Source organism: Eumetopias jubatus, unplaced genomic scaffold (genome assembly GCF_037043125.1).
Source record: "Eumetopias jubatus isolate StellerSeaLion01/CBP00866 unplaced genomic scaffold, mEumJub1_p1.0 scaffold_6, whole genome shotgun sequence".
Taxonomy (NCBI): Eukaryota; Metazoa; Chordata; class Mammalia; order Carnivora; family Otariidae; genus Eumetopias; species Eumetopias jubatus.
The window spans coordinates 23,839,233-23,861,159 of record NW_028274812.1 but is presented as its reverse complement, the minus strand read 5'-3'; the positions used below and the strand labels follow the sequence as shown (position 1 = coordinate 23,861,159).

Here is a 21,927-nt window from a genome sequence, read left to right as displayed (position 1 = left end):
AATAGTGGTAAATTAAACGCAATTCAATTTTTTATGTTATAAAATTTACTAGAATCTTTGTGCCCTTACTAATCCACCTGTGGTTTTTTGGCCCTTTTGGAATCACCAAATAAATAAATGAATAGATTAAATAAATAAATAATTCTAATTTTATGTACAGTGTTCTTAATTCTTTTGACAAATATTTAGTCTTCAACACCTACCGTAAGCCCACCTATCCATATTTAGAGTACTTTTTTTTTTTTTTAGGTGTATAAACTATTTTATTAACAGACAAGGCCTACAAATTTATTTCTTCTCGGACACACCCACGGTGCGGCCACGGCGCCCTGTGGTCTTGGTGTGCTGGCCTCGGACACGAAGTCCCCAGAAGTGGCACAGCCCTCTGTGGGCCCTAATTTTCTTCAGTCTCTCCAGGTCTTCTAGAAGTTTGTTGTCCAGGCCATTGGCCAGGACCTGGCTGTACTTTCCATCCTTCACGTCCTTTTGTCTGTTCAAAAACCAGTCTGGGATCTTATACTGGCGAGGATTCTGCATAATGGTGATCACACGTTCCACCTCATCCTCAGTGAGCTCTCTGGCCCTTTTGGTGAGATCGATGTCTGCTTTCCTCAACACTACATGAGCATATCTTCGCCCCACACCCTTAATTGCAGTGATGGCAAAGGCTATTTTCCACCGCCCATCGATATTGGTGTTGAGTACTCGCAAAATGTGCTGGAACTTCTCAGGGATCACTAGAGACATGGCGGCGGCCCCAGCGGCGGCGTGTAGGCCTCCTGTGGAAGTAGAGTACTTTGATAACGTAGAAAACAACGGAATGCCTTGTAATGGATTATCTGCAATTGTCCACAAGTCAGTTACTGAATACATTTCTGAAAGCTTCCCTAGCTAATTAGAAATTCCATCAAATCCCAAAAAGGCACTAAGCCTGCTATTCAAAACAGAATTAAAGTAATGCACGTTGTTACTTTTGTTACGTAATTCAAGCAGAGTCTTGAAATGTATTTGTCCAGCCAGAAAACATGTGAAAATTATTTTGACTCTCTTCCCCCAGCAAGGTACAAGTTTGAAAGAGAAATGCAGTTATCTTTCATGTCATATTGATTGCTTTTGGCTTTTATGGACTCAAACAAAGTAGATCAATGTGGGATTTTATACTTTGCTAGAAACAGCTTCAGCAAAACATGTTATTATTAGCTTCATTTGCAATTACAATTTTAAAGCCACACTTTGTTGGAGCAGGAAGAGAGGCCAAGGAAAATAGAAACAGTAAATGAGACAGAGCTTGGTCATGGATTCAGTTTCAACAATTTATTCAGCTGGTTGGATTCTGGTTGCCTCTTCCCAGTTTTGTGAATAATTCCATTTCCCTCATACACCCTTTATGAATGAATTGATTGTTTTAAAGGAATTTTAAATTTGGAGAATTACTTTTGTACAACAACTGATATACAGGTCCTGGAATATTCATCACTGCCAAAAAAGTTGTTTGGATTGTTCTCATTTAATCCCCCTTATAAATATATAATAACTATTGTTATCCTCTAGTTACAATATTAAGAAGCGCCCTAATTTCTTTGTGCCTAGCAATGTTTGGTCAGTTGGTAATAAATTACTTTAGTCAAACTATATAACACCTCTTCCAAACCCTTTGTACTCAAGGACACAGGGTTTTTAGCCTATAACAGTGGTCTTTCTTCCAAGTTAGTTCAGAGTTTGGGGTTTGTAGAACAACATATAGGAGTTTTTATTAATGAAATATAGAAATACAGTTAAATTATCAAAATTTTTACTTTGATTCTTCTTTTTTGCCTTACAAGTACTATATATATATATATATATAAAACCAGTATATATAATAATCAGTGTATATATATATATACATATATATGCAAGATCAGTATATATAATCTTTTGTACTTGCAAGGCAAAAGAAAAATCAAAATCAAAACTTTGATCAAAATATATATAAGATAATTTTTTTCTTTTGAATTTTTGTATTTTTTTATTTTATTATGTTATGTTAGTCACCATACATCATTAGTTTTTGATGTGGTGATCCACAATCCATTGTTTTTGTATAACACCCAGTGCTCCATGCAATCTGTGCCCTCCTTAATACCCATCACCAGGCTGACCCATCCCCCCACCCCCCTCTACTCTAAAACCCTGTTTGTTTCTCAGAATCTATCATAGTCTCTCATGGTTCATCTCTCCCTCCAATTCCTGCCCCCTTCATGTTTCCCTTCCTTCTCCTAATGTCCTCCACGCTATTCCTTATGTTCCACAAATAAGGGAAACCATATGATAATGGACTTTATCTGCTTGACTTATTTCACTTAGCATAATCTCCTCCAGTCCCATCCATGTTGATGTAAAAGTTGGGTATTCATCCTTTCTGGTGGCTGAGTAATATTCCATTGTATATATGGACCACATCTTCTTTATCCATTCATCTGTTGAAGGGCATCTCAGCTCTTTCCACAGTTTGGCTATTGTGGACATTGCTGCTATGAACATTGGGGTGCATATGGCCCTTCTTTTCACTACATCTATGTCTTTGGGGTAAATACCCAGTAGTACAATTGCTGGGTCATAGGGTAGCTTTATTTTTAAAATTTTGAGGAACCTCCACACTGTTTTCCAAAGTAGCTGTACCAACTTGCATTCCCACCAACAGTGTAAGGGGGTTCCCCTTTCTCCAAAACCTCTCCAACATTTGTTGTTTCTTTCCCTGTCCATTTTTGCCATTCTAACTGGTGTAAGGTAGTATCTCAATGTGGTTTTGATTTGAATTTCCCTGATGGCTAATGATGATGAACATCTTTTCATGTGTCTATTAGCCATTTGTATGTCTTCAGAGAAGTGTCTTTTCATATCTTCTGCCCACTTTTTGACTTATTTGTTTTTTGGGTGTTGAGTTTGAGAAGTTCTTTATAGATCTTGGATACCAGCCCTTTATCTGTAGTGTCATTTGCAAATATCTTCTCCCATTCTGTGGGTTGCCTCTTTGTAAAAAAACAAAAAACAAAACACCAAAATATATACAAGATCAGTATACACACACATACACACCACACACACCGATCTTTCCATCTCTCTCTATATATAGAAAACATAGTTAAAGTATGTGTATTTTGTCTCAGTAAGGTAATAAGGGATATTGCTCAAGAAGAATTTATTTTGGATTTTTTTCCCTTCCAATGAATATTGGGTAACTAATCTCACCACCACTTATCTCTGTTGTGACAGAGATGATTACAATGTACTTGGCATAAAAAAAAATAATGATGACAGTAATAGCTTTAGTAGTTTTTGTTACTATAGTTGTAGTTGCTTGTTATTGCTACAGTTTTTGAACATTTCTCAAAGATTTTATTTAATATATTGATTAATGAAGAAACCAGTAAGAGACTACAACTGGTTCCTATTATTATTTTTAATGGGTGCCTCAGTTTCTCACAACTTTTCCATTATTCCCACTGAATTTGGAACTTTGGCTACCTCAACCTATTAGTCAAACTTACTAGCCTTTGGCAGTCTTTTCTCTTTGGGGAAAAACTCTGTTCTCCATTATTCAGATAGTTTTCCCTAAATCATACAGCTCTTGTCTATTTAATTTTAAGTGTTGCCTTCCCGATAAATCTGACTACTGTATCTCATCCATTAGATACAGACTTTTAATATTTCAGCTGCTATTAACAGATCAAGGTGCTATTCTTCCATGGACCATATAATTTAGACCACTACTACCCACCTTACTCAGGGAAGTCATTCACCTATATAAATTTTTCTCAGCCCAATCTTAATAAATTCTACTTCCCTCTGCTTTGCCACCAGTCCTTCGTTGAGATTCTGGTTTACTCATGGTAGATTAAACATGAGGCTAACAAGAGCACACTTGTAAAGAAGGACCAGCAGTCTGTTTTCAGTTATAGGTTCTTCCACCGGTTCCTAAACAATTAGATAACTCTGGTATCTAATTATTATTATCTAATTATTATTAGATAAGCCACACCTGTTATCCCACGTCACTAATTAAAAGATACAGCTATGCTGGTAACTGAACGCACATTCATCCTTCGTCACATTTAACCAACTGAACTCTGGTTTAACTAAAAATTGGGCAGTATGATTTTGTTCTGATATTATAAAACGAACTAATTAAGTTAGGCAAAAAAGAAAGAAAACTTAACATGTGGCCATTGTGTTTCTAACAACAGAAAAAGAGGACAGTGGAGCCTTGACCAGGGCGGGAGGGGGGGACACATACCTCTTTTGCTCATGTCTTTGCCTACCAAGACTCCCTTCCTATTGTGATTATTAATGTAAGTCCAGGGAGAATGTAAAGGAGAAAGACAGCATTCAACTTACAAAATCTTATGAAATTTTATTAGATTAATGATTCCTTTAAGACTTTCAATGTCATAAATATCTGGACATTGATTATATCCCCAGATTCATTTCCTACCAGTGTTCTATTTCCCTGCTTATTCTTTATCCTTGATTTAGCCATGCTGTTTCTCTAAGTTCCTCTAAAGTGCCAACAAATTTCCTACCTCGAGGCCTTTGCATGGAATATTCTTTCCCTAACTTTTTTTTTTAAGATTTTATTTATTTATTTGACAGAGGGAGAGAGATAGTGAGAGCAGGAACACAAGCAGGGGGAGTGGGAGAGTGAGAGGGAGAAGCAGGCTTCCCTCCAAGTAGGGAGTCTGAAGCGGGACTTGATTCCAGGACACTGGGATCATGACCTGAGCCGAAGGCAGACGCTTAACGACTGAGCCACCCAGGTGCCCCTTTCCCTAACTTTTTACCTACTAAATTATACTTTTGATCTGACTTAACCATGATCTCTACAAAGAGGCCTTCTCTGACGCCTAAACTAAATTTCCCATAACTCATTTGTTTTTTTTCATACTGTTTATCAGTTTTTTTTACTATGCATATGCTTATGTGATAATCATTTCTTTAATATTTCCTCTTTAATATTTCCTCTTTAATATTTACTATCATTTCTTTAATATTTTTTCTTTTTTTTAATTTTTTATTGTTATGTTAATCATATTATATATAGTATATATAACCATATATTACATCATTTGTTTTGGTGTAGTGTTCCATGATTCATTGTTTGCTCATAACACCCAGTGCTCCATGCAGAATGTGCCCTCTTTAATACCCATCACCAGGCTAACCCATCCCCCTACGCTCCTCCCCTCTAGAACCCTCAGTTTGTTTTTCAGAGTCCATCATCTCTCCTGGTTCGTCTCCCCCTCTGACTTACTCCCCTTCATTCTTCCGTTCCTGTTATCTTCTTCTTTTTCTTTTTTCTTAAAATATGTTGCATTATTTGTTTCAGAAGTACAGATCTGTGATTCAACAGTCTTACACAATTCACAGCACTCACCATAGCACATACCCTCCCCAATGTCTATCACCCAGCCACCCCATCCCTCCCACCCCCAACCACTCCAGCAACCCTCAGTTTCTTCCTGAGATTAAGAATTTCTCATATAAGTGAGGTCATATGATACATGTCTTTCTCTGATTGACTTATTTCACTAAGCATAACACCCTCCAGTTCCATCCACGTCATTGCAAATGGCAAGATCTCATTCCTTTTGATGGCTGCATAATATTCCATTGTGTATATATACCACTTCTTCTTTATCCATTCATCTGTCGATGGACATCTTGGCTCTTTCCACAGTTTGGCTATTGTGGACATTGCTGCTATAAACATTGGGGTGCACGTACCCCTTCGGGTCCCTACATTTGTATCTTTGGGGTAAATACCCAGTAGTGCAATTGCTGGATCGAATGGTAGCTCTAATTTCAACTGTTTGAGGAACCTCCATACTGTTTTCCAGAGTGGCTGCACCAGCTTGCATTCCCACCAACAGTGTAGGAGGGTTCCCCTTTCTCCACATCCCCACCAACATCTGTCGTTCCCTGACTTGTTATTTTTAGCCATTCTGACGGGTGCGACGTGGTATCTCATTGAGGTTTTGATTTGGATTTCCCTGATGCCGAGCGATGTTGAGCACTTTTTCATGTGCCTGTTGGCCAATTGGATGTCTTCTTTGGAAAAATGTCTGTTCACGTCTTCTGCCCATTTCTTGATTGGATTATTTGTTCTCTGGGTGTTGAGTTTGATAAGTTCTTTATAGATTTTGGATACTAGACCTTTATCTGATATGTCATTTGCAAATATTTTCTCCCATTCTGTCGGTTGTCTTTTGGTTTTGTTGACTGTTTCTTTTGCTGTGCAAAAGCTTTTTATCTTGATGAAATCCCAATAGTTCATTTTTGCCCTGGCTTCCTGTGCCTTTGGTGATGTTTCTAGGAAGAAGTTGCTGCGGCTGAGGTCGAAGAGGTTGCTACCTGTGTTCTCCTTTAGGATTTTGATGGACTCCTGTCTCACGTTTAGGTCTTTCAACCATTTGGAGTCTACTTTTGTGTGTGGTATAAGGAAATGGTCCAGTTTCATTCTTCTGCATGTGGCTGTCCAATTTTCCCAACACCATTTGTTGAAGAGACTGTCTTTTTTCCATTGGACATTCTTTCCTACTTTGTCAAAGATAAGTTGACCATAGAGTTGAGGGTCCATTTCTGGGCTCTCTATTCTGTTCCATTGATCTATGTGTCTGTTTTTGTGCCAGTACCATACTGTCTTGATGATGACAGCTTTGTAATAGAGCTGGAAGTCCGGAATTGTGATACCGCCAGCTTTGCTTTTCTTTTTCAATATTCCTCTGGCTATTCGGGGTCTCTTCTGGTTCCATACAAATTTTAGGATTATTTGTTCCATTTCTTTGAAAAAAGTGGATGGTATTTTGATGGGGATTGCATTGAATGTGTAGATTGCTCTAGATAGCATTGACATCTTCACAATGTTGGTTCTCCCAATCCATGAGCATGGAACGTTTTTCCATTTCTTTTTGTCTTCTTCAATTACTTTCCTGAGTATTTTATAGTTTTCTGAGTACAGATCCTTTGCCTCTTTGGTTAAATTTATTCCTAGGTATCTTATGGTTTTGGGTGCAATTGTGAATGGGATCGACTCCTTGATTTGTCTCTCTTCTGTCTTGTTGTTGGTGTATAGGAATGCCACTGATTTCTGTGCATTGATTTTATATCCTGCCACTTTACTGAATTCCTGTATGAGTTCTAACAGTTTTGGGGTGGAGTCTTTTGGGTTTTCCACATAAAGTATCATATCATCTGCAAAGAGTGAGAGTTTGACTTCCTCTTTGCTGATTTGGATGCCTTTGAATTCTTTTTGTTGTCTGATTGCTGTGGCCAGGACTTCTAATACTATGTTGAATAGCAGTGGTGAGAGTGAACATCCCTGCCGCGTTCCTGACCTTAGGGGAAAAGCTCTCAGCTTTTCCCCATTGAGAATGATATTCGCTGTAGGTTTTTCATAGATGGCTTTTATGATATTGAGGTATGTACCCTCTATCCCTATACTCTGATGAGTTTTGATCAAGAAAGGATGCTGTACTTTGTCAAATGCTTTTTCTGCATCTATTGAGAGGATCATATGATTCTTGTTCTTTCTTTTGTTAATGTATTGTATCACGTTGATTGATTTGCGGATGTTGAACCAGCCTTGCAGCCCAGGGATAAATCCCACTTGGTCGTGGTGAATCATCCTTTTAATGTACTGTTGGATCCTATTGGCTAGTATTTTGGTGAGAATTTTTGCATCCATGTTCATCAAGGATATTGGTCTGTAATTCTCCTTTTTGATGGGATGTTTGTCTGGTTTTGGGATCAAGGTAATGGTGGCCTCATAAAATGAATTTGGAAGTTTTCCTTCCATTTCTATTTTTTGGAACAGTTTCAGGAGAATAGGTATTAATTCTTCTTTAGAAGTTTGATAGAATTCCCCTGGGAAGCCATCTGGCCCTGGGCTTTTGTTTCTTGGGAGATTTTTGATGACTGCTTCAATTTCCTTAGCGGTTATAGGTCTGTTCAGGTTTTCTATTTCTTCCTGGTTCAGTTTTGGTAGTTGATACATCTCTAGGAATGCACCCATTTCTTCCAGGTTCTCTAATTTGCTGGCATAGAGTTGCTCATAATATGTTCTTATAATTGTTTGTATTTCTTTGGTGTTGGTTGTGATCTCTCCTCTTTCATTCATGATTTTGTTGATTTGGGTCATTTCTCTTTTCTTTTTGATCAGTCTGGCCAGGGGTTTATCAATCTTGTTAATTCTTTCAAAGAACCAGCTCCTAGTTTTGTTGATCTGTTCTACTGTTCTTTTGATTTCTAGTTCATTGATTTCTGCTCTGATCTTTATGATTTCTCTTCTCCTGCTGGGTTTAGCCTTTATTTGCTGTTCTTTCTCTAGCTCCTTTAGGTGTAGGGTTAGGTTGTGTATATGAGACCTTTCTTGTTTCTTGAGAAAGACTTGTATTGCTATATCCTTTCCTCTCAGGACTGCCTTTGCTGTATCCCAAAGATTTTGGACAGTTGTGTTTTCATTTTCATTGGTTTCCATGAATTTTTTTAATTCTTCTTTAATTTCCTGGTTGACCCATTCATTCTTTAGTAGGATGCTCTTTAGCCTCCATGTATTTGAGTTCTTTCCGACTTTCCTCTTGTGATTGAGTTCTAGTTTCAAAGCATTGTGGTCCAAAAATCTGCAGGGAATGATCCCAATCTTTTGGTACCGGTTGAGACCTGATTTGTGACCTAGGATGGGATCAATTCTGGAGAATGTTCCATGGGCACTAGAGAAGAATGTGTATTCCGTTGCTTTGGGATGGAACGTTCTGAATATGTCTGTGAAGTCCATTTGGTCCAGTGTGTCATTTAAAGTCTTTATTTCCTTGTTGATCTTTTGCTTAGATGATCTGTTCATTTCAGTCAGGGGGGTGTTAAAGTCCCCCACTATTATTGTATTGTTGTCAATGTGTTTCTTTGCTTTTGTTATTAATTGCCTTATATAACTGGCTGCTCCCATATTCGGGGCATAGATATTTACAATTGTTAGATCTTCTTGTTGGATAGACCCTTTAAGTAGGATATAGTGTCCTTCCTCATCTCTTATTACAGTCTTTGTTTAAAAATCTAGTTTGTCTGATATAAGGATTGCCACCCCAGCTTTCTTTTGGTGTCCATTAGCATGGTAAATGGTTTTCCACCCCCTCACGTTCAATCTGGGGGTGTCTTTGGGTCTAAAATGAGTCTCTTGCAGACAGCATATTGATGGGTCTTGTTTCTTAATCCAATCTGATAGCCTATGTCTTTTGATTGGGGCATTTAGCCCATATACATTCAGGGTAACTGTTGAAAGGTATGAATTTAGTGCCATTGTATTGCCTGTAAGGTGACTGTTACTGTATGTTGTCTGTGTTCCTTTCTGATCTTTGCTGCTTTTAGGCTCTCTCTTTGCTTAGAGGACCCCTTTCAATATTTCTTGGAGGGCTGGTTTCGTGTTTGCCAATTCCTTTAGTTTTTGTTTGTTCTGGAAGCTTTTTATCTCTCCTTCTATTTTCAATGACAGCCTAGCTGGATATAGTATTCTTGGCTGCATATCTTTCTTATTTAGTGCTCTGAAGATATCTTGCCAGTCCTTTCTGGCCTGCCAGGTCTCTGTGGATAGGTCTGTTGCCAATCTAATATTTTTACCATTGTAGGTTACATATCTCTTCTCCCAAGCTGCTTTCAGGATTTTCTCTTTGTCTCTGAGACTCGTAAGTTTTACTATTAGATGTCGGGGTGTTGACCTATTATTATTGATTTTGAGAGGGGTTCTCTGTGCCTCCTGGATTTGATGCCTGTTTCCTTCGCCACATTAGGGAAGTTCTCTGCTATTATTTGCTCCAATATACCTTCTGCCCCTCTCTCTCTTTCTTCTTCTGGGATCCCAATTATTCTAATGTTGTTTCGTCTTATCGTATCACTTATCTCTCGAATTCTGCCCTTGTGATCCTGTAGTTGTTTCTCCCTCTTTTTCTCAGCCTCTTTATTTTCCATCATTTGGTCTTCTATATCACTGATTCTCTCTTCTGCCTCATTTATCCTAGAAGTTAGTGCCCCCATTTTTGATTGCACCTCATCAATAGCCTTTTTGATTTCGACTTGGTTAGATTTTAGTTCTTTTATTTCTCCAGGAATGGTTTCTCTAATAACTTCCATGCTTTTTTCAAGCTCAGATAGTATCTTTAAAATCATGATTCTGAACTCTAGGTCCGACATCGTACTAATGTCCGTATTGAGTAGGTCCCTGGCTGACGGTACTACCTCTTGTTCTTTTTGCTGAGGTGATTTTTTTCGTCTTGTCATTTTGTCCAGAGGAGAATAGATGAATGAGAGAACAAAATGCTAACAGGTTTACAACGTCCCCAGCAAATATACTGTATACAAATCAGAAAAGACCTGAAACCAGGGGACAAGAAAGGGAAAGAAAGAAAAAAGAAAGAGAAAAAAAAAAAGATAAAAACAAAAACAGAACAATACAAAAAAAGCAGAATGTGATCAAATATGATCAGGCTAGTGCATAGATCAGTGCCACACACTAGATTTTGGGCGTATTTTGGTCTGTTAGAAAAAAGTGCCTCCTAAAATTTTAAAGGAAGAAAGACATATATGTACAAAATAAGGGTTGATACAATGAAGGGATAGAAGATGACTGTAAAGATGAAAATTATAAAAGATTTTATAAAAGGACTTGATAAGATAAGAAGTTGTTTGAAAAAAGAAAGAAGATTTAAAAAAAAGAAAAAGAAAAAAGGGAGAGAATGTGATCAGGCAGGAGACTAGAACAGAGCCATACACTAGTGATTTAGGGTATATTTTTATCTGTTAGAAGAAACTGTATCTCAAAATTTTAAAGAGAGGACAACTTATATATATGCCAAAAATAAGGGTAACTACTATGAAGGGATAAAATATGACTCTAAAAATGAAAAATAAAAAATGTTTTGTTTTTTTTTAAAAAAGAGATTGATAAGATGTTGGTTGAAAAAGGGAAAAAGAAAAAAAAAACAGTTAACAAAAATTAACTTTGATGAACTAAGGAATCATGGTAATAAAAAGCCATGAATTCTATGGGCAGTATTCCCCTAGCGCTGGAGTTCTCCCGTTCTCCTTGATCGGTAAACTTGGTCTTTGGCTTGCTGGCTGTTTGTGCTGATCTTCTGGGGGAGGGGCCTGTTGCCGTGGTTTCCAAATGTCTTTGCCGGAGGCTGAATTGCCCCGCCCTTGTCGGTCCGGGCTAAGCAAGCTGCTCGGGTTTGCTCTCAGGAGCTTTTGTTCCCTGCAAGCTCTCCGTACAGCCTTGGAGGACCAGGGCAAAAATGGTGGCCTCCCAATCTCCACCCGGAGGAGCTGAGAACTCAGGGCCCCGCTCCTCAGTGTGCCCCCAGAGAAAAGCAGTCACTCCCTTGTCCCCGGTCTCCGGCTGCACTCCGTGCTCACCTGGCCTGTGACCGAGCGTTGCTATCTCTGGCACCCGACCCCATGTGGAGTCTCTAAACCCAGCAGATCCCTGCGGTGCGCTCCCGCGCCGCTCCTCCCCGGGAAGGAAGGGGAGTCTCCCCGGCTCTGCCGCTTGTTGGGTCCCTGCTGGAGGAGCAGTGGCCCGACTGGGCCGCGGATCACAGTTTATGGCCACCCCGAGCTGAGAGCCCGCGCCTCAGCTCCGTCTCTGCAGCCGGCTTCCCCGCTCCGATACCTGGGAGCTCTGGCACACTCAGGCTCCCCCGGTCTTTCTGTGACCCTGAGGGTCCTGAGACCACACTGTCCTGGGAGGATTCCACCCCCCGCTTAGCCACTGCAACGACGTCCCTCAGCGGAGCCGACTTCTAAAAGTTCCGATTTTGTGCTCCGCGGCTCTAGCACTTGCCAGAAGCGGCCGACGGAGGCCCCTCCCCCGCCGTCTATCCTCCCGAATATCGCCTCGGATTCACTTCTCCCCACGTCCTACCTTCCAGTAAGTGGTCGCTTCTCTGTTCAGATAGTTGTTGCTACTCTCCTCTTTGATCTCCTGTTGAGTTCGTAGGTGTTCAGAATGGTTTGATCCCTATTCAGCTGAATTCCTGAGACCAGACGAAATCTAGGTCTCCTACTCCTCCGCCATCTTGCTCCGCCCCCCTCATTTCTTTAATATTTATCTCACTAAACTGGACTTTCTTAACAGTAAGAAAGTATTGGATTAATGATTCTTTTAAGACTTTCAATGTCATAAAGTATCTGGACATTTATTATATCCCCAGATTCATTTCTTACCAGTGTTGGATTGGCTCACATGAGAGCAAGAGCAGAGGTAGGTCAAACCTCAAGGTTGTTTGACCCCGTGAAAAATCAGACTGTAGAATGACAGCCAGAACTTCATATCCTCTTGCTTATATTTAGCAGAAGGGAAAGAGTCGATTTGCAGAGACCTAAGACCAAAGAAAAATTTCCCCAAGAGATTCCAGAAAACATAATCTGTTGAACAACATTGGATCACAAATTTATTCTTGAGCTGATCATTGGCAAGACAGGTGGGATTTCTTTTAGTCCAATCTGAGCCATCTTTGGAATTGACTTTGCAATCATATTTCCCTGAGGCAGCATAAACCATGTGGGAGAGAAATACATACATAAAGTAAGTTAGCATTCTGTTATAAAGAAGAAAGATACTACTGGGTAAACAACTAGCTTATCCACCCTATTACTATAAATGCAGAACTTGTTTATCTTGTTTAAACTGTATAATGTTGTCATCATACTTGATTTTCATTTTTTAAAATGCCATGATCCCATTATTTACTATTCATGTTAAACCAACAAATGTCATTCTGACTACTTTGCAGGATGAGAATTTAGAGTCACTTTTATATGTAGCCAGAAGCATATTTCCCATCAAAAACTGCCTATTAAACTTGTTTCCAAAATCTGTGTCCCTCAAACGAAGGTTGAACATAAATAATGCATGATGTTATCTATCAGGAAAGCTGTTTCAATCCAAGACTCTGAAAAATTCAATTTACCAAGCAATTAGGAGGTAAATTCTAGAAGAGGGAATTGGAAAATATATGTCAAATCATGTACAATTAAAATATCATTAATTCTGCGTAGGATTTATGCAGCCACATGGTTGTCTAACATAATAGTTAACTATGAAACTGTATGAACATAAGAATTTAGGGTAGAGAGGGTCAATAGAAAAGAAGGGCATATCTGTGCCTTCCCTCATATATCCCAAGGTCACATAAGCATAAGAGTCAAAACTGCTTCTGAGGATCCATTCACTAGAGTCAATGGGGTAGTTCATAGAATCTGTAAGAGGTTGGATTAAAATCAAACATTAGAAGCTCAAAATCTGCCCCTAGGTCAGCCCGGCTCCAGCAGCCTGAGCTATCTTTGCCACTGAAATTCTAATGAGAAAGGAGAATCTAACCTAGAGTGACAATATAATGAAAATAAAATACCTTGTGAGTGCCTCTCTAAAACAAAAACTATTAAAGCCAACAATGTAGAAAGCATTTGTGTTTGAAAGAATTAGTAGAGATGAATCAGATTTCATGATACATGCATATGACATCAGCAATTTTAAAGAAATACAAGTAAGATCTTGTAAACAAGATCTGTACACATATGATGGATACACACACGTACACAAACACACATATGTAAATGCACACTTGAACTTAGACCTATTGTAGCTGTTAATATAGTATCCAGGGTCTCTGGATAAGGAAGAGAAATTACAAAACACAACAGTAATAATTCAAAATTGATTATCATATATCAGTTGCTACTTCTCTGCTATGTGTTATGACTCATCACGAACATGAGGAAGTTCATAACTGGCTATGAAGCTCCACAGGCCTAGCCTGACACCATCATTTCAGGGCTCCATTTCTTCCAACCAAATCTCTTATCTGAATTCCTTTCTGGTTCTGCCAAAACAACTCTATGGAGGACTAGCAGATGGCTCACAATTTATTAATTCTTTATTATACAAAATAAATAAATTCTGGGTTTTCTCAATTTCCTTCATTAAAATAAAATAGGACCTACCCTAACATAATCACTTTCCCTTGGATTAAACACCTGCTTTCCAGAAATGGAGAAGCATTTTCAATTGTTATTATTTTAGTAAGCATCACTTCTGTGGATGAGAGAACTGAGACTCAGAGGTCTTGTATGACATCACCTAGACTTCAAAGTCTACTGTCTTTTCATTAATCACTGATTTGAAACCAGTTTAGCAAACAAGAAGAGACCCCACACATGAACAGACCCTTATGTTAATATTTAGGGGAAAACTATTACATGGACTCCATATATTCAACATAATAAATATGACTGAGCACCAGTAGGCAGATCCCTTCAATTAAAGGCTATGTTCCACCAGAAGACATTGAACAAATAAACACACAAATAAATATATAATACAGTTAATGCTAAATGATATAAAGAGAAAGAACAAGACACTGTAAGTCAATAACATAGAAGACCCATTTGAGAGTGCCATAAACTCTTCTATGTTCTTTGAAATACAATATAAAATTCTTTCCAATAAATTTTTAATACCTTAAATATTAAGAAAAGCTTAAGAGCTATATAAGTCCAATAGACATATTAAACCATTTTGTTCCTCTCATTTTGAACCTGTGTCAAACAAAATATAGGCACATAAAAACAAACAAGCAAAAACTACAGGCAACCACTCTGAATGAACCACCTACATTCTCGACTCTACTCTCCAAGCTGCCAACTACAAGCTGAGTTTAAAACAATGTACTTGTGCTGTATTTATTCCTTTTTTTATTTTATTATGTTATGTTAATCACCATACATTACATCATTAGTTTTTGATGTAGTGTTCCATGATTCATTGTTTGCATATAACACCCAGTGCTCCATTCAATACGTGCCCTCTTTAATACCCATCACCAGGGTAACCCCATCCCCCTCCCCTCTAGAACCCTCAGTTTGTTTTGCAGAGTCCATAGTCTCTCATGGTTCATCTCCCTCTCCAATTTCCCCCAATTTGTTTTTCACTTCCTACTAACTTCTTTTTTTTAACATATAATGTATTATTTGTTTCAGAGATAAAGGTCTGTGATTCAACAGTCTTACACAATTCACAGCACTCACCATAGCACATACCCTCCCCAATGTCTATTACCCAGCCACGCCAGCCCTCCCACCCCCCACCACTCCAGCAACCCTCACTTGGTTTCCTGAGATTAAGAATTCCTCATATCAGTGAGGTCATATGATACATGTCTTTCTCTGATTGACTTATTTCGCTAAGCATAATACCCTGCAGTTCCATCCACATTTGCAAAAGGCAAGATTTCATTCCTTCTGATGGCTGCATAATATTCCAGTTTATATATACACCACATCTTATTTATCCATTCATCTGCCAATGGACATCTTGGCACTTTCCATAGTTTGGCTATTGTGGACATTGCTGCTATAAACATTGGGGTGTACGTATCCCTTTGGATCACTACATTTGTATCTTTAGGGTAAATACCCAGTAGTGCAATTGCTGGGTCATATGGTAGCTTTATTTTCAACTTTTTAAGGAACCTCCATATTGTTTTCCAGAGTGGCTGCACCAGCTTGCAGTCTGACCAACAGTGTAGGAGGCGTCCCCTTTCTCCAAATCCCTGCCAACATCTGTCATTTCCTGACTTGTTAATTTTAGCCATTCTGACTGGTGTGAGGTGGTATCTCATTGAGGTTTTGATTTGGATTTCCCTGATGCCGAGTGACGTTGAGCACTTTTTTGTGTGTCTGTTGGCCATTTAGATGTCTTCTTTGTAGAAATGTCTGTTCATGTTTTCTGCCCATTTCTTGATTGGATTATTTGTTCTTCGGGTGTTAAGTTTGATAAGTTCTTTATAGATTTTGGATACTAGCCCTTTATCTGATATGTCATTTGCAAATATCTTCTCCCATTCTGTCAGTTGTCTTTTGGTTTCATTGGCTGTTTTCTTTGCTATGCAAAAGCTTTTTATCTTGATGAAGTCCCAGTAGTTCATTTTTGCCCTTGCTTCCCTTGCCTTTGGTGATGTTTCAAGGAAGAAGTTGCTACGGCTGAAGTCAAAGAGGTGGCTGCCTGTGTTCTCCGTTAGGATGTTGATGGGCTCCTGTCTCACATTTAGGTCTTTCAACTATTTTGAATCTATTTTTGTGTGTGGTGTAAGGAAATGGTCCAGTTTCATTCTTCTGCATGTGGCTGTCCAATTTTCCCAACACCATTTGTTGAAGAGACATTCTTTTCTCCATTGGACATTGTTTCCTGCTTTGTCAAAGATTAGTTGACCATAGAGCTGAGGGTCCATTTCTGGACTCTCTATTCTGTTCCATTGATCTATGTGTCTGTTTTTCTGGCAGTACTATATTGTCCTGGTGATTTTAGCTTTGTAATAGAGCTCAGAGTCCGAAATTGTGAAGCCACCAGCTTTGCTTTTCTTTTTCAACATTCCTCTGGCTATTCGGGGTCTTTTCTGGTTCCATACAAATTTTAGTATTATTTGTTCCATTTCTTTGAATAAAGTGGATGGTATTTTGATAGGGATTGCATTAAATGTGTAGATTGCTCTAGGTAGCATTGACATCTTCTCAGTATTTGTTCTTCCAATCCATGAGCATGGAACGTTTCTCCATTTCTTTGTGTCTTCCTCAATTTCTTTCATAGTATTTAATAGTTTTCTGAGTACACATTCTTTGTCTCTTTGGTTAGATTTATTCCTAGGTATCTTATGGTTTTGGGTGCAATTGTAATTGGGATCGACTCCTTAATTTCTCTTTCTTTTGTCTTGTTGTTGGTGTATAGGAATGCCACTGACTTCTGCAAATTGATTTTATATGCTGCCACTTTCCTGAATCCTATGTGAGTTCTAGCAGTTTTGGGATGGAGTCTTTTGGGTTTTCTACAGAAAGCATCATATTATCTGCACACAGTGAGAGTTTGACTTCTTCTTTGCCAAATTGGATGCCTTTTATTTCTTTTTGTTGTCTGATTGCTGTGGCTAGGACTTCTAGTACTATGTTGAATAGCAGTGGTGATAGTGGACATCCCTGCTGTGTTCCTGACCTTAGGGGGAAAGCTCTGTTTTTCCCATTAAGAATGATATTTGCTATGGGTTTTTCATAGATGGCTTTTATGATATTGAGGTATGTACCCTCTATCCCTACACTCTGAAGAATTTTGATCAAGAAAGGATGGTGTACTTTGTCAGATGCTTTTTCTGCATCTATTGAGAGGATCATATGTTTCTTGTTCTTTCTTTTATTAATGTATCACATTGATTGATTTGTGGATGTTGAACCAACCTTGTAGCCCAGGAATAAATCCCACTTGGTCGTGGTGAATAACCCTTTTAATGTACTGTTGGATCCTATTGGCTAATATTTTGGTGAGAATTTTTGCATCCATGTTCATCAGGGATATTGGTCTGTAATTCTCCTTTTTGATGGGGTCTTTGGTTTGGGGATCAAGGTAATGGTGGCCTTCATAAAACGAGTTTGGAAGTTTTCCTTCCATTTCCATTTTTTGGAACAGTTTCAGAAGAATAGGTATTAATTCTTCTTGAAATGTTTGGTAGAATTCCCCTGGGAAACCATCTGGCCCTGGGCTCTCCTTTTTTGGGAGGTTTTTGATTACTGCTTCAATTTCCTTATAAGTTATGGGTCTGTTCAAGTTTTCTATTTCTTCCTGGTTCAGTTTTGGTAGTTGATACATCTCTAGGAATGCATCCATTTCTTCCAGGTTATCTAATTTGCAGGCATACAGTTTTTCATAATATGTTCTTATAATTGTTTGTATTTCTTTGGTGTTGGTAATGATCTCTCCTCTTTCATTCATGATTTTATTTATTTGGATCCTTTCTCTTTTCTCTTTGATAAGTCTGGCCAGGAGTTTATCAATCTTATTAATTCTTTCAAAGAACAAGCTCCTAGTTTCGTTGATCTGTTCTACTCTTCTTTTGGTTTCTATTTCATTGATTTCTGCTCTGATCTTTATTATTTCTCTTCTCCTGCTGGGTTTAGGCTTTATTTGCTGTTTTTTCTCTAGCTCCTTTAGGTATAGGGTTAGGTTGTGTATTTGAGACCTTTCTTGTTTCTTGAGAAAAGTTTGTAGTGCTATATACTTTCCTCTTAGGACTGCCTTTCCTGCATCCCAAAGATTTTGAAAAGTTGTGTTTTCATTTTCATTGGTTTCCATGAATTTTTTTTAATTCTTCTTTAATTTCCTGGTTGACTCATTCATTCTTTAGTAGGATGCTCTTTCTCTCCATGTATTTGAGTTCTTTCTGAATTTCTTCTTGTGATTGAGTTCTAGTTTCAAAGCATTGTGGTCCAAAAATATGCAGGGAATGATCCCAATCTTTTGGTACCAGTTGAGACCTGATTTGTGACCTAGGATGTGATCTGTACTGGACAATGTTCCAGGGGCACTAGAGAAGAATGTGTATTCCGTTGCTTTGGGGTGGAACGTTCTGAATATGTCTGTGAAGTCCATTTGGTCCAGTGTGTCATTTAAAGTCTTTATTTCCTTGTTGATCTTTTGCTTAGATGATCTGTGCATTTCAGTCAGGGGGGTGTTAAAGTCCCCCACTATTATTGTATTGTTGCCAATGTGTTTCTTTGCTTTCATTGTTAATTGCCTTATATAATTGGCTGCTCCCATGTTAGGGGCATAGATATTTACAATTGTTAGATCTTCTTGGTGGATAGACCCTTTAAGTAGGATATAGTGTCCTTCCTCATCTCTTATTATAGCCTTTGTTTTAAAATCTAATTAGTCTGATATAAGGATTGCCACCCCAGCTTTCTTTTGGTGTCCATTAGCATGGTAAATGGTTTTCCACCCTCTCACTTTCAATGTGGGGGTGTCTTTGGGTCTAAAATGAGTCTCTTGAAGACAGCATATCGATGGGTCTTGTTTTTTTATCCAATCTGATACCCTGTGTCTTTTGATTGGTGCCTTTAGCCCATTAACATTCAGGGTAAGTATTAAAAGATATGAATTTAGTGCCATTGTATTGCCTGTAAGGTGACAGTTATGAATATTGTCTGTGTTCCTTTCTGGTCTATGTTACTTTTAGGCTCTCACTTTGCTTAGAGGACCCCTTTCAACATTTCTTGGATTGCTGGTTTCATGTTTGCAAATTCTTTTAATTTTTGTTTGTCCTGGAAGCTTTTATCTCTCCTTCTATTTTCAATGACAGGCTAGCTGGATATAGTGTTCTTGGCTACATATTTTTCTCATTTAGTGCTCTGAATATATCATGCCAGTCCTTTCTGGCCTGCCAGGTCTGTGTGGATAGGTCGGCTGCCAATCTAATGTTTCTACCATTGTAGGTTACAGATCTCTTGTCCTGAGCTTCTTTCAGGATTTTCTCTTTGTCTCTGAGACTCGTAAGTTTTACTATTAGATGTCAGGGTGTGGTCCTATTTTTATTGCTTTTTAGTGGGGGGGGTTCTCTGTGCCTCCTGGGTTTGATGCCAGTTTCCTTCCCCAAATTAGGGAAGTTCTCCACTATAATGCTCCAATATACCTTCTTCCCTTCTCTCTCTTTCTTCTTCTTCTGGGATCCCAATTACTCTAATATTGTTTTGTATTATGGTATCACTTATCTCTCAAATTCTGCCCTCGTGATCAGTAGTTGTTTATCTCTCTTTCTCTCAGCTTCTTTATTTTCCATCATTTGGTCTTCTATATCACTAATTCTCTCACCTGCCTCCTTTATCCTAGCAGTTAGAGCCTCCATTTTTTATTGCACCTCATTAATAGCCTTTTTGATTTTGACTTGGTTTGATTTTAATTCTTTTATTTTCCAGAAAGGGTTTCTCTAATATTTTCTATGCTTTTTTCAAGCCCAGCTAGTATCTTTATAATTGTCATTCTGAACTCTAGTTCCAAAATCTTACTAATGTCTGTATTGATTAGGTCCCTGGCAGTCCATACTGCCTCTTGTTATTTTTTTTTTTGAGATGATTTTTTTCCATCGTATCATTTTATCCAGAGGAGAACAGATGAATGAGAGAACAAAATGCTAACAGGGTAACAATGACTCCAGAAAAATATACACTAAACAAATCAGAAGAGACCTGAAACCAGGGGATAAGAAAGGGAAAGAAAGAAAAAAGAAAAAGAAAAAGATTTAAAAAAAAAAACAGAATATGATCAGATATGATCAGGCTGGTGAATAGATCAGTGCCACATGCTAGATTTGGGGCATATTTTGGTCTGTTAGAAGAAAGTGGCTCCCAAAATTTTAAAGAAAGAAAAACTTATATATGTACAAAAATAAGGGTAAATATGATGAAGGGATGGAATATGACTGTAAAGATGGAAATTATAAAAGATTTTATAAATAGAATTGATAAGATAAGAAGTTGGTTGAAAAAAGAAAGAAGAGATATTTTTTAAAAAGGGGGAGAGAATGTGATCAGGCAGGAGACTAGAACAAAACCATACACTAGAGATTTAGGGTATATTTTGGTCTGTTAGAAGAAACTGTATTCCAAAATTTTAAAGAGAGAACAACATATATATATGTATGTATATATATATATATATATACCAAAAATAAGGTTAACTACTATGAAGGGATAGAATATGACTCTAAAAATGAAACATAAAAATGATTTTTAAGAAAGGGATTGATAAGATGTTGGTTGAAAAAGGGAAAAGAAAAATTTTAAGAAAATTTTTTAATTAACTTAGAAAGACTAAAGAATCAGGGGGAAAAAAAGCCATGAATTCTGTGCAGTATTCCCCTAGCGCTCAAGTTCTGCCATTCTCATTGATTGGTAAACTTGGTCTTGGCTGGCTGTTCTTGCTGATCTTCTGGGGGAGGGGCCTGTTGCTGTGGTTCCCAAATGTCTTTGCCGGAGGTGGAATTGCCCCTCCCTTGCCTGGTCCATGCTAAGTGATGGGCTTGGGTTTGGTCCTGAGAGCTTTTGTTCCCTGCAAGCTTTCCGTACAGCTTTGGAGGACAAGAGTGAAAATACTGGCCTCTCAATCTCCGTCCTGGAGGAGCCGAGAACTCGGGGCCCCACTCCTCAGTGAGACCCCAGAGAAAGGCAGTCAATCATGCCCATCTTCCCGGTCTCCGGCCACACTCCACGCTCATCTGGCCTGTGACTGAGCATTTCTATCTCTGGTGCATGACCCCACGTGGAGTCTGCAAACCCAGCAGATCCCTGCGGTGTGCTCCTGCGCCGCTCCTCCCAGGGAAGGAAAGGGCGTCTCCCCAGATCTGTTGCTTGTTGGGTCCCTGCTGGAAGTGCAATGGCCCAACTGTGCCGCAGATCACGGTTTATGGCAACCCCAAGCTGAGAGCCCGCGCCTCGGCTCCATCTCTGCAGCCGGCTTCCCCGCTCTTTCTGTGACCCCAAGGGTCCTGAGACCACACTGTCCTAGCGAGGGTTCCACCCCCTGCTTAGCCATTGGAGTGACGTCCCTCAGTGGAGCAGATTTCTAAAAGTTCCAATTTTGTGCTCCGCGGCTCTACCACTTGCGGGCAGTGGCTGACAGAGCCTCCCTCCCCCTCCCCCGCCATCTATCTTCCTGAAAATCGCCTCGGATTCACTTCTCCGCACTCCTACCTTCCAGTAAGTGGTCGCTTTTCTGTTCGGAGAGTTGCTGCTGTTCTTTTCTTCGCTCTCCTGTTGAGTTTGTAGGTGTTCAAAATGGTTTGATTCCTATCTAGCCGAATTCCTGGGACCAGATGAAATTTAGGTCTCCTACCCCTCCGCCATCTTGCTCCTCCAGCTGTGCTGTGTTTATTCCTATGAGAGATTTCAAAGGGATGGTTGCATCTTCATTGCTACTTTGCTTTCTTACACGGGTTTTGTGTCGTGCTTTTTTCCTCCAGAGAGATTTTATAAAGTCTTTTGTTATAAAACAGAATAATAATGATATTATATGCTGCCTCTAATGCA

The 21,927-nt window shown here is 38.9% G+C and overlaps 1 pseudogene; it reads right to left on the bottom strand.

The window, feature by feature from the left end:
* Positions 1-239: 239 nt before the first annotated feature.
* On the bottom strand, positions 240-768 carry LOC114222765 (small ribosomal subunit protein uS13 pseudogene; annotated as a pseudogene).
* Positions 769-21,927: the final 21,159 nt, after the last annotated feature.